Source organism: Podarcis muralis, chromosome 3 (assembly GCF_964188315.1).
Source record: "Podarcis muralis chromosome 3, rPodMur119.hap1.1, whole genome shotgun sequence".
NCBI classification, from domain to species: Eukaryota; Metazoa; Chordata; class Lepidosauria; order Squamata; family Lacertidae; genus Podarcis; species Podarcis muralis.
The window spans coordinates 81,858,689-81,871,081 of NC_135657.1; the positions used below are offsets into that span (position 1 = coordinate 81,858,689).

General features: G+C 39.2%; 1 protein-coding gene across 7 annotated transcripts in view; it reads left to right on the top strand.

The window, feature by feature from the left end:
• PHIP (PHIP subunit of CUL4-Ring ligase complex) overlaps window positions 1–12,393 on the top strand; it is a 64,747-nt gene that overhangs the window by 1,785 nt on the left and 50,569 nt on the right. The window lies entirely within an intron of this gene.

The window sequence follows — 12,393 nt, forward strand, 5'->3', positions numbered from 1 at the left end:
AAGTAGCATTTAAGATGCCTGCAGGATATATTTTACTGTCCACCCTTTTCAGGCCAAGTAGCAGGTGGGTGAAGAGTTGTAGATCAGGGAAACAGTACAGAGGTGAGAGCTGAACATCTTTCCCAGCAATTTCACTCCTTCACATAGCTGCTTGTAAAATGTGTGAGAGAGAAATCTGTGAGAAATTTGATCATTTAGCCTTCAGTGGTTTTACTAGTTGCGTCTAAATCAACATTTCTCAAACTTCCAATAGTTAGGACACACTTTTTATGATTTGATCAAACTGCGGGAGGCAGTGGAGGACAGAAGTGCCTGGCGTGCTCTGGTCCATGGGGTCACGAAGAGTCGGACACGACTAAACAACAACTTTTTATGAGCTAAAATTTGAGTTGTGCCATCATTTGTACACTCCCCAAACCATACTTTCATAGTATATTGGAATAAGAATTATCCACTTAAAGAACTGTTCATCTTGTGTGTTTATTTGAGTGAGTGATCTGGCCATGCCTCCCTGACTGAAAGCAAGCAGGGCCAGAACAGTGACTCATACAGGACAGGCACAGCTAGCTGCAACATCCAAGGGCAGGTAGTTCTGCTTTGTTTCTCAGCAGGAGTGACTGAATGATAATCACACCCAAAATTTCCAGTGCCCAGTGAAGTCTTTATTATAAGGGCATAAGGCCAAAGCAGTAAATTATGCAGAGTTGCAGTGGTCTGCCTCTTTTCTGAGTGGGTCCTATTGGCTCACAGAAGCTTTTAAAGTATTTTTGACATTCTAACAGTTTCTTATGCAATGCCAGTTTTGGCATGGTCCTGAATATTTTTAATATGCTAGTAGTTTAGATCAATAAGCTGGAAATGTTTAGTGAACGATAAATGACTTGTTTTCAAGTCAATCTTTGGCTTTACTTGCATGTTAAACTACTACAGTTGGAATGTTCTTTATACATCCATTGCAGCATGTGAGTGATATCCCTGGAGAGATAGCTCTCGAGTGCTTATGTTTTCCAGTGTTGTTAATACTCGAATGAGGCACAAAGGCACATGGAAGGCAGCAGTGTCTTTGGAAAGTAAAGTTTATGTATAATCGCCTTATTTTTTTAAAAAATAAACAAGTGTGAAGTCCTGGATTTTTTTTATTTGTTGGCTCCCTGCCCCACCCCCCAAAGTTATGAAGCCAGAAATGTCTCTAGGCTCCTGGTTACCAGTAAAACAGCAGAGTTTTATAACGGCACAACATGATTTGAGGTCATGTTTGTAAAGTTCAGTTTTAACAAATTCCAAAAGTGCTATGACTTGACACTGAAAGAAGAGGTGAGGTGAGGAATCATAGGAGTGGACTCCTTAAAGAGGAATCAATACTCCTACAGTTATTTAAGTCTTCTTTCAGTACAGAACTGAAGTGCTTTTAAGAATTTGGACTCCAGCTCTTCTCAGTCGCAGCCAGCATGGTTGGGGATAATGAGAGTTGTGCTCCAGCAGTATATGGAGGGCTCAGGTTCTCCATCCCTGCTTTAGATCAATGTAACTTAATTTTAAATACTGTAGTGTTGATGAATTAACTGTTCTGCATTCCCAAAGTTATATCCATGTTGAACATAAAAACGCTGAATGAAATTGCTTGTATGTTTCACTTTCTAAGTCAACAGCCAAATTCTGTAGTCTAACTAAGCAGATTACTGGTACGTGGACTCTTATTACAAGCAAAACAGTTACCACACATTTAGCCAGCAGTGCCCAGCTCTACCAGTATGAAATAGCAGAATTAAAATAGTGTTAAGCAAAATTGACCTGTAACACACCTATCTGGTTTTTCCCCAATTGCATAAGTTCTCAATCATTCATGTTGCAATGAAACAGTTCTAGCAACACCATAGAGAAGATACTGCTTGGGATGGCTTGGTGCCATTGCAGACAGCCAGTTAGATAATTCTCAATCGTAGCCAGTGACCAGGACTGAAACCATAGGTTAGAGTTTTACAATATTAAATGAAGGACGAAAGTCCAAATTCTATTCTTCGTAATTGATGACATTTATTTCTTATTAAGGACGATTTTTGCATTGCTTAATAAGAAGAAAACTCTGTGATGTACATAATAAAATTATCAGCAAAACAGATAAACAAGAAGTTGTTAAACACACATAGATAACTAAATTATATGTCTGGGTAGGCTTGCTGAAGTAAAGTTTGTCCCATGCTCACTCTGGATTTGAAGTTGAGCCCAGTTTAATTTTTGTTACAGTGAAATTTGTGGATACCTACATTAAAATACATTATTTCTACATTGTAAAAGTATGTGTGTGTGTGTTAGAGAATGAATGAGAAGGAGGAGGCACAGTCTTTCAAGAAAAAATAGTGAGACTAAAGTGAAGGGTTAGTCAGTGGCTGATGCAGTATTGGGATCTAATACATTGCATTGATTTTTTTAAAAAATAGAATAATCTTATATTGTGTCATATTAACTGCTTGAAGAAAGATAAATAATCAGACCTTAAAATTAAAAAAAATAAAACCCCTTCCTTCTCTGACAAGGGTTATTCTTAACTGTAGCAGGCAGCCTGACAAGTAAGTGTTGTCAACTCAAATGAATAAATTCAGTAGTCATTGGGGATTAGAATCCTGTTTCTCATTTGGAGACTTCCTAAACACCCTCAGCTTATTCCTGGATCCCTGAGGTTTTAGGTGATGTTGTCCACCTTCAAACCATAGCTCTGTGGGTAAAGCATGTAGCTTAAGGCCTCAGGGTCGTGTGTGTCTGGAGACAAATCTTGAAGACACTGGAGGGAGCTATGCTGGTCAATATGTTTGGATTTAACAAGTGATCCAACACAGTATTATTGACTCCTTACACCATTAGTCCCTTTCTTCCTCATCTTTCCACTGCTGTCCACTTGTATAGTCTTTTGGTTAATTTCTTGTACATAGCTATCGTTTTCTAAAGGTTCTAGATTCAGGTAGGTAGCCATGTAAGGTCCAGTAGCACCTTAGAGACCAACTAAGTTTGTTCTTGGTATGAGCTTTCGTGTGCATGCACACATCTTCAGATACAATGAAACAGAAGTAACCAGACCTTTATATATAGTGAGATGGTGGGGAGGGGCATTACTCAGAAGGGTGGTGGGAATGGGTAATTGGCTGATAGGTGTGGTAAACCTGTTGGTCTTACAATGAGATGGCCAAAAATAGCTTTATCATGTATAATGAGATAAGAATCCAATGTCTCTATTCAGACCAGGTCTCTTCATTAGTTTTCTAAAGTTGCTGCCTTCATGGCATAGTGGACCCTGCTGTTAATTCTTGGTTGCTGAATGAACAACACTGCACGCTTTATTGGGCATATGGTCAGTAATACTAGAAGTGGCTATTGGGGACTGCTTAGCCCTTTCTTTAGAATATTCCCTCTACTCAATTCAGTCAGTGGGTTACTGATAGCTGCACTTCTGTGTCGCATTGTGAACATATTAGATGTGTGTTTTAAGTATAAAACATGTGTTTTGGGCGCCTTTAACCAAGTATCCCCTCCTTCTCAAGTGTTAATGTATGTTCACATTCTCATGCTATTAGTAGTTTCACTTCTCCATCTGCGCTTTCCGCAGTCCTTTTTGAAAGTCCAAACTTAGGTTCTTTGATGCTACTTGTACAAGGGATAGTAGAGATGCCTTTTGGGTTGGTTGTATCTATGGGGTGGAGTACTTGGTCCTCTCATGGTAATGTATGCTGTCCTTCCTTCTTTTTCTGAAGCCTCCCAGGGGCTTGTGGTGGTTTGTCTATGGAACTTTTTTTTACTCACTGTGTTATTTTTATGGTGGTAGTTTGTTTTTTATGAACTGCTGTGAGATCTTCATATGCCTTAAGTTGTGTGCATGGTTTGTGGTGCAGAATTGCATTGTTGCAGTTGCAGAATTGGAGTTTTTAGTAGCTGTTCATGTCTGCAAAGTGGAGAAGATAGCACTGTGTCCATTTCTCATCACCAGTTTGTCTTCCACTCAGTGATCCTGTTGTGTATTTCTTGTTACTTGCATTCAGTATTCACGATCAATTTTTCCATAATGTTGCAGAGTGTGGAGCAGAGTAGTGATATGTTTGTTCCCCATCTTCTGGCTGCAATTCAGATATGACTGTGCAGCATTGACTTACCGTGGCAATGTGTGCTGGCATTTGTTTTTAATTGTGGTGCTTCCTAAATATGTGTTACCTGTTGATAAAACATGGCTTCTATTTTCATAGCAGAAGCATTGTAAGATACATTGTAAGATACATTGAATCTGCAAGAACTGAAGTTGAGAAGGGATCTATGTAAAGTTTATGCAATAGAAATCCAGACCTGTTAGATGCTCAAAAAGGGATGTGCAGAATTGAACTGTGATATACTTTTTTTCTTGAGCTGCATGTGTGTTTTGATGTTCACAAATACCTCCTGTAGGAATAAGCTTTCCAGTTATTTCAGTGGAAGGCACAGCAGTTCATGAGTATCAGTAATGTTTGCTTCTTTTGAAATGAGCTTTAGAAAACCCTACTGGTATGAGAACTCTGTTCATTGAAGCTCCTGTGCCTGTGAGATGTTACTAGACTTGGGAATTACTTGCTAGCATGCTTTTAATGTGCCACTTAATGTATTGGATTCCTATTGCTCACTGAGGTTTCTGAGTACTTCTGCAGTTTTCCTGTTCTTCCATAAACTGGAAGGATATGTTTAGTTGTCTGAAAAAATAGGTAAGTGTAAGAACATAAGAAGCCCTGCTGGTTCAAAGGCCCATCTAGTCCAGGACCCTGTTAACATAGTAGCCAACAGGATTCCTATGGGAAGCCTGCAGCAACACTTCTGCCACTTGCGTTCCCCGTCAACTGGCATTCAGAGGCCTGCCACCTCTGATACTAGAGAAAAAAATTCAATCTTGGGAATGCCAATGATTTAAATAACTATCTGATAAAGCTACATGTCCCGAGTGTAGAATGCAAATCTAGACACTGCCAAATGCTTCTGAACATTGCTTCCCTGACTTGGTCGCCAAATGGTCATTCATTCAATGGAAGGCAAGGATGGGATCTGTTTGTGTAGACTGGGGACCCTTATTGGGAGTACAGATTCTTGTTTGTAAAGCCTTTTTTTGACTTTCTGCTAAAAATGTGAAAGTTAGGTGCACTCTGGCAGGTTTGATACTGCTCCCCCCACCCATGTTTTGATAGAATGTGTGGCTGGAACATGTAAAGAAGCTGTCTGAAAAATGTAATCACACATCAGAAACCATTCAGTTTACATGTTTTATATCCATTTGTTATATTATTAATTAATTTTATGAAACAATGCCTTTTTAGAAATGGATTTTTTTCTGTCAGAAAAATATATCAGTGGACAATTTTCTGGCACACATCTGTAAGTATAGTAAGAATTAAATTAGACTCATGACAGTGATAAATGCACTCGCTAATTGTGGTAGCACAACATTGAGGATGATTCATATATGACCCTTACTATGATAGGTGTAGAGTTGTGTTGGGAAAGAAATATTTGTTTAGAAGTTCACGATAGTTGCTTTTCTGTCTGTGCTATAAGATTGCTTAGGGGAAGAAAAGGTTATAGCATTTGGCATTCTTGTTATGACGTAGCTGGCATAGTATTTTCCAGCTGTATATATTCTGCATACTGGATTGGAACCAGATTAATTTATTTGCACTTTGATTTTGAGTGAGAGTGTCAAGTATTTCTCAGAAAGCATATACAGAACAGGAAAAGATATGGAAAAAGACTCCTAAACTGATTTAAGGACTGAAGCACTTCCTCTGCAATGAAGTACTAAAGCAGTTGCATTTCCTTGTTGAGAAAAAAGAGAGAGTGTGAGGGAATAAGGAAGTTGGTAACATTTTCTTCTTTTAGAGTGAGGCTGGTAGCTTCGAGGTTAAGGACTTTCTCAGTGGCAGCAACTGAGGATGATATTGGTAATAACAAGCTGCAGAAAGTTTTTGAAAATTGCATGTGGTATTGCATGGTTTATTTTCCTACTATCTATTGTGTTTTTAAATGGATTGAATTGTTCATTGTTTAGATCTTTTTTAGAAAGATTTTTTTCTGTGGCCTGTCTTGAATATCTGAGTAGACCAGAAAATAGAATATGAAATAATGTAATAAATGCTTTTATTTACACTTACCACAGCTGCCCTTTCTACTTTTCTGTTGTGAAGCTCTGCATATTACACTGCTGGGCACATTTACTGGGCACATTTATCCACACTACATCATACCTCATACAGAAGCTCTTGAGTTGCCCTGTTCTTCCAGGTCTTGTTTACAGCTCCTCTCATGTTGATTATTATAGCTGTGAAAGTTCCTAAGCCCATGTTGGGATGCCTCACTTTGTCCCTACTTTTCAGTAAGTATTATAACCCTAGTTATATTTCTGGATCAGTCCAGACCAGAGTCTATTGTCCTGCATTCTGTTTAAAGTGTAGTGACCAGCTGCATGGTTTGCAGCCTCCTCTCCTATTACAGTGGTGCCTCGCAAGACGAAATTAATTCATTCCGCAAGTTTTGTTGTCTTGCGATTTTTTTCGTCTTGCGAAGCACAGTGTCGGGAAAGTTTTGGAAAAGCTTCAAAAATCACCAAAGTCTTAAAAAACCTCAAAAAAGACTACCACACCGCGTTCTATGAGTTGCTCCTCGAAGTCAAGTCACAACTGTATTAACGGTGTTAAGAAAAAGGAAACAAACTTGCAAGACGTTTCCGTCTTGCGAAGCAAGCCCATAGGGAAAATCGTATTGCGAAGCAGCTCAAAAAACAAAAAACCCTTTCGTCTAGCGAGTTTTTTGTCTTGCGAGGCATTCGTCTTGCGAGGTACCACTGTAGTTGCTGCCTATAAAACGGGGATTCAGTTTATCACAATTATAATCCCTTTAGAGGTATTAACCACAAATTTGTGTGATCCCTTATACTGTCATCTAAAGCTAGTGACAACCATCATATTTTATGTGTGTTATACTTAGTCTTTCTTAACTTCTTCTTCTGAAGAAGTGTGCATGCACACGAAAGCTCATACCAAGAACTAACTTAGTTGGTCTTTAAGGTGCTACTGGAAGGATTTTTTTTGTTTTAATTGATATCGGTTATGTTTATTTTTATGATTATGTGTGCATCTCCCCCATAGTAAAAAACATTTTTACTTTTATTGACAAGGAAATAATACTTTTGAACCTCCACCCATGAAGGACCTATGCATTTGTGGTCGTTGCTTTGTCTAGATCAGGCAAAGGCAACCTTCGGCCCTCTAGATGTTTTGGACTACAGTTCCCATCATTCCTGACCACTGGTCCTGTTAGCTAGGGATCATGGGAGTTGTAGGCCAAAACATCTCGATGGCCGAAGGTTGCCTTTGCCTGGTCTAGATGTTTTGATGCTTGAATTGTCACACTCTTTGGGAACCAGATCAGTGTTATAAATTTGTATCCTGTCTTCCTGACTGACAATAAGACTTCTAAGGTATCTGAAAGTAGATGAAAACTGATACATATTAACAAATTAATAAGATTGTTTAAAGAGGAAGGACTGACTTATATTTAAAAAGGAAGAGGGGAACAGTGATGGCACATGTTCTCTTCCCAGGCCTTAGATGTTGCCACTTCTGTGTCTGTTTCAACTGCTGTTCTCTGAAGGTTCCATGGAAACCATAGAGGATAGTAGACCCCTCCCTTGTTTGTTATCCATAAATCAGGGCCAGGGAGTACCAGATGTTTCAGTCCCCAAGAGAATAGAGCATCTTCTCATATGGGCAGCTGGACAATCAGCAACTCCTAGCGTTTTCTGATAACGGGGGCCTGATGAAGGTTCTGGGGGGACGGTGATGGAAAATGTCCTGTCCCTGAACTTTGCTACTGATGCTGTGATTCTTTCAACTGCTGCTTTTAAAAGTTCCATGTTGACACTATGGGTGAATAACACCTCTCCTCAAAAAAGTATGCTACCTTATAACCCATGATCAGCTACTGCCAGATAGATTAGTAATCATCTGATGTTGCAGCTCCAGACTTGCTATAATTTAGTTCACTCTAATGGTCCAGTATTTTTACCCTGATTCCTTCAGTTCCCCTGGTCACTGGCAAATGGGTACTGATTATAATTTTCATGGGGCACATGACTGAGTTCTTCCCTCCAGCCCCAAAGAATTTTTTTCCACCCAGGATTACCTTCACAGCTAAAGAAAGGATAAAAATTCTTCCCTGCAGGGAAGCAGTTGAATTGGTAGCAAGTACTTTTTAACTCTGCAGTTTTTATTTGAAGTATTTTGGGATGTCTAACCTCAGAAGTTCAGGATGGTGTCATTGGATACAGCCTTTCTCTCATACTAGTTGGAACATGGTCCCCTTCAGGTAATTGATCATGCCTGATTCTCATGGCAATGGACTCAGTCACAGCAACAGGCTTGGACTCTGTTGCCCTTTCAGATTGAGAGCATGGACAGAATTCATGATGAATAGATTAATCAGATGATGCTCAGTCATGCACATTGTCCTTCTGCACAGCTCAAATTACCAGCCATGTCTGTGGAGGAGGAGGATGGATCCAGCTGGCTGGCTAACTGGATTCAGAGGCTGATGGCTTGCTGACACAACAGCTGAGACTTACTTCCTGTTCACCTGTTGTGGTGCTTCTTTTTGGACATGATTTGGCCATTATGAGGCCCCTTTTATGTCTTTGAAAAAGCTATTTGACTGTGGGCTCAGTTTTCCATCTGGTGAGTGCTCTTGGCAAGGTACTCTGCGAGTCCTGTTTACTCCACAGATTTCTGTGGCAGTGGTCATTACATGATTCTCATCAAGGTTGGGGAGTAGGTTGTGGGAAACTCATCATTTCTTCTTTGTGGTATGAGGCCCTTGAAATGTCCATAGTCTTCCACACATTTTGGCCTGCAAGATTCCCCTCGGAAATATCTCCTCATAGCATAGCAACCATTCCCAGAATAAGTAATTAGAGAAGTATGGAATCAGGTGCTCTTGCCTCTGAACTTTAGCATAGCAGTGGGGCGTACACAGTGGCATCATTCCTACAGCAGTTGATCTCTGGGAGAGGATGATGATCTCGCAGGCTTCTTGGTCAGATGGGATGCTGATTGCACTGTGGTCCAATACTTGTTCCACTTCTGGGGATCTCTACCTCTGCTAACAATGAGTACCTCTAAATCTGTTGCTGAGCAGCCATGGGTTGTTGGAGAATGCATTTCTTTTCAGGTGGGATGACTATTTCCTTTCATACTATCTTGCTGATAACAAGGACCATCACAAAGATAAGATGGACAAGATAGACTGCATTCTTTCCAAGACTGCCATGGTTACTACTGTTTGCTGGACTTTTCAGACCTTTCTCCTTCAGATTAAGAGCAGACTTTCCTTCCCAACAATGTCAGATCTCAAGAGGATAGTCTGTCAGGTATTTCGGATGAGACTGAGGGGCACACAAACAGCTCATGTGGTCTTCTCTAAGGATCTCGCCTGACAAGGACCCCAGGGTATGCTTTGGAAGAACAACAACCCTACAGAGAACTCCTGCACAGCTGGGACCTGGGAGAACTCTGTTTCATTGCTGATTAAGCAGAAGTTTGTTTTTTGTTTTTTGCAGTTTTTCAAAGGGGCAGGGGAAACCTTAGGAGAAGTGGAAGTTTATGCAGTATTTTTTTTTATAAAACAAAACCTCTCTGCTTTAACAAAATAAAATGTATCATAACTTAGAATATAAAATTGCACCATTTAATATGTTTTTAATGAAATTTAAAATGGTGAACTGCAAATATCCCAAATTTTAGTCTACTTCTGTGGTTGGTGCTCAGTTCTTACTCAAACTTCCAGATTTTTCCTTTCAGGCTCTGGAACGCATAGTTCCTGTTCCACCTTTTTCCTGACCTTTTTTTAAAATCATCTAGCAGGCCAGGGCAGTAAGTTACTTGTTTCCCAGTTTGTAGCCAGGTGTCTGTCACAGTCATTTTGAGGGAAGAGGTGGAAGGGATAATCTTTGAAAGCATTTCACGCATTCTAAAAGAAAAGCATATTTCATAGGACACTCACTCACAGTGTTCTCCCCACATTTTCCCTGGAAACATTTAAAATTTATTTTGGAGGGGAAATAATTCTTCCCTACTCTGTATCTCCTCCCCCCCCAACATGGGTCTTGACGTCTCTAACTTGACCTCTTTGGGCCTGGAGTATTTGCTGCGTATGCTGGAGGGTCTTCAGAGCAGGTCAGCAGCTTTTAGCCAGGATTTCTCAGTGGATCCTTTAAGTTCAGAAGCATTATGGCACTCAAGTATCAGGGTTGAGGGGAGGCAGGAGAAGGCTGTTCCTAACCCTAATGTTTCACTCATCTTTCACCTTCTCCGTTTCAGAGATTGCATTTCTGAAAGCCAAAGCAAACTATCACCTATTGACGAGGAACTGTAATGAAGGCTACTCAAGTTCTTGTTCATCAGATCCTTGACCAAGTTTTTTAAAAAAACAAAACGAGTTTTTGTGCTTCCTCAACCTCTAACAAGAGTGCTGCTGTTGAGTTCCGCATAACTATGACTTTCTCCAGAATGCTAAGCTGTAAAGGGCTCATAGAGGCCAATTTTGTTACCCCAACATTTTGCGTCCCCCCCCGCCCATTTGACACTCTTTCCATAGTTTCTGGTGTATACTGAGTGTGCTCAGTCCTCATTCTGTTCTTGTGATGTTTCTCTCTTGTATCTTCTGCAATCATGCTACATCTTCACCTTTTCCCCCCTCAGTGTCTCCAATTTGTCTCTATTGCTGTAGGTATGGTTTTCCTATTGGAGGGATAGTAAACCTTTTTGAAGTCATGCTAATTATCTTGAAGCGGTGAATTTCATAGTTCCATCATGTGTTTTATGTAAAAGTTTTTTTATTTTTGCCTGTTCTGAATGTACTACCAGTATGTTCTGTTGGGTGGCCCTGAGATCAAGTATTAGGAGAGAGGACAAAATCATTTCTCTATCAGCTTTTTCTACACTGCATAAGTTTATTCAACTGTCACACCTCACTTCTTAATCCTCCCAAACTAAAACACTGTAGCTCTTCCTTACAGGGGTGATGCTTTAACCTCTTATTTTGGTCACTGTTTCCCACATTTCATTGTAAAAGATATGGTACTGGAAAAATCTAACATCTGACATGCTATTTTAAGAACAGTAACTACTTTTTATGTATTGTTTTAGTTCAATTTGCATTTACTTACTTTTTAAGGATTATCTTAAATATGTTTTTAATGTTTCATATTTTATCAGTATTTTAATTTGTGTGGGTCGCTAAAGTCTCTGGGTGAAAAGTGGAATATAAATATAATAATTATAATAATATTAGTTACTAGTGTCCTTTTTCTTGCTTGTTAATACTAAAGTAAGGCTCTAGAGGAATACATTAAAAATACATTTTTGTTCCTCCTTATTCGGGGCCTTACTTTCTTCTAAAATTTTGCTTGCCCGTTGACTGACAAGCCTCATTCACAATCACAAAGGCATTTATATATATATGATAGAAAAATTGAATTAAAAGAAAAGGGAGAAACCTTTTAAATTTTCTCTAGAAGCTATAACTGGTAGTGAGAAAAGCAAATAGAAGTAATTTTTCACTTCTAGAACTTTGGTTTTGATTGATTGTTACGCAAAGTGTGGCCAGAGCATGTTGTAAATTTAATTTAATTTCTTACTAAAAAGTTAGTGATGTCCTTTAAATCCAGCAGTTTGTGTTAATTCAAATCATGCCCCAATTGGTTTTTATCCATTCACTTCGGTGAGTACAGCAAAATATTCTCCTGTGCACTATATAAGTATGAAAGGGGGAGGTGTGCCACCTTTTTCTTTTTCTTTTATTAAAAAATAGTCTGTTAGATGTGTCATTCTGCAGCTATTGACGAAAGTGCAGTAAAAAAGCACCCATCTACAAAGGCAAGGTAGGGGGCGGGAGGACCCTTTAAAAACAAAAATTAAACTTTTTTTTAAAAAAAAGATTATCTTTTGTGCAACTACTTCAGTGAGAAGGGAGAAAGCTGGGTTGCTTGTCACTGATTACGTCATAAATTGTCTCCTGTAGATTGATGAACTTGGATAATGACATTTTCATGTGGCAATTAAAATAATAATGAACATTTTTATCTGGGGAGGAGTACTGCATTTTTCTGCATTCTGAATATAATAACCTTGTAACTTAAGTGCTGTTGAGAGAAAAGACATGCACAAATTAGAAAAAAATATTCTTTTAATATATAATATACTAGTCATCTGAGAAAACCCGTTGTTAAAAAGAGTATCATCACAATTGATACTGTTTGAGTATTTGAACAAGAAGTGCATGAATTGCATGATGGGGTTCATACTGAGAGGGAAAATACAGTGCGGAAAAGTTTCCCTGCTGAGA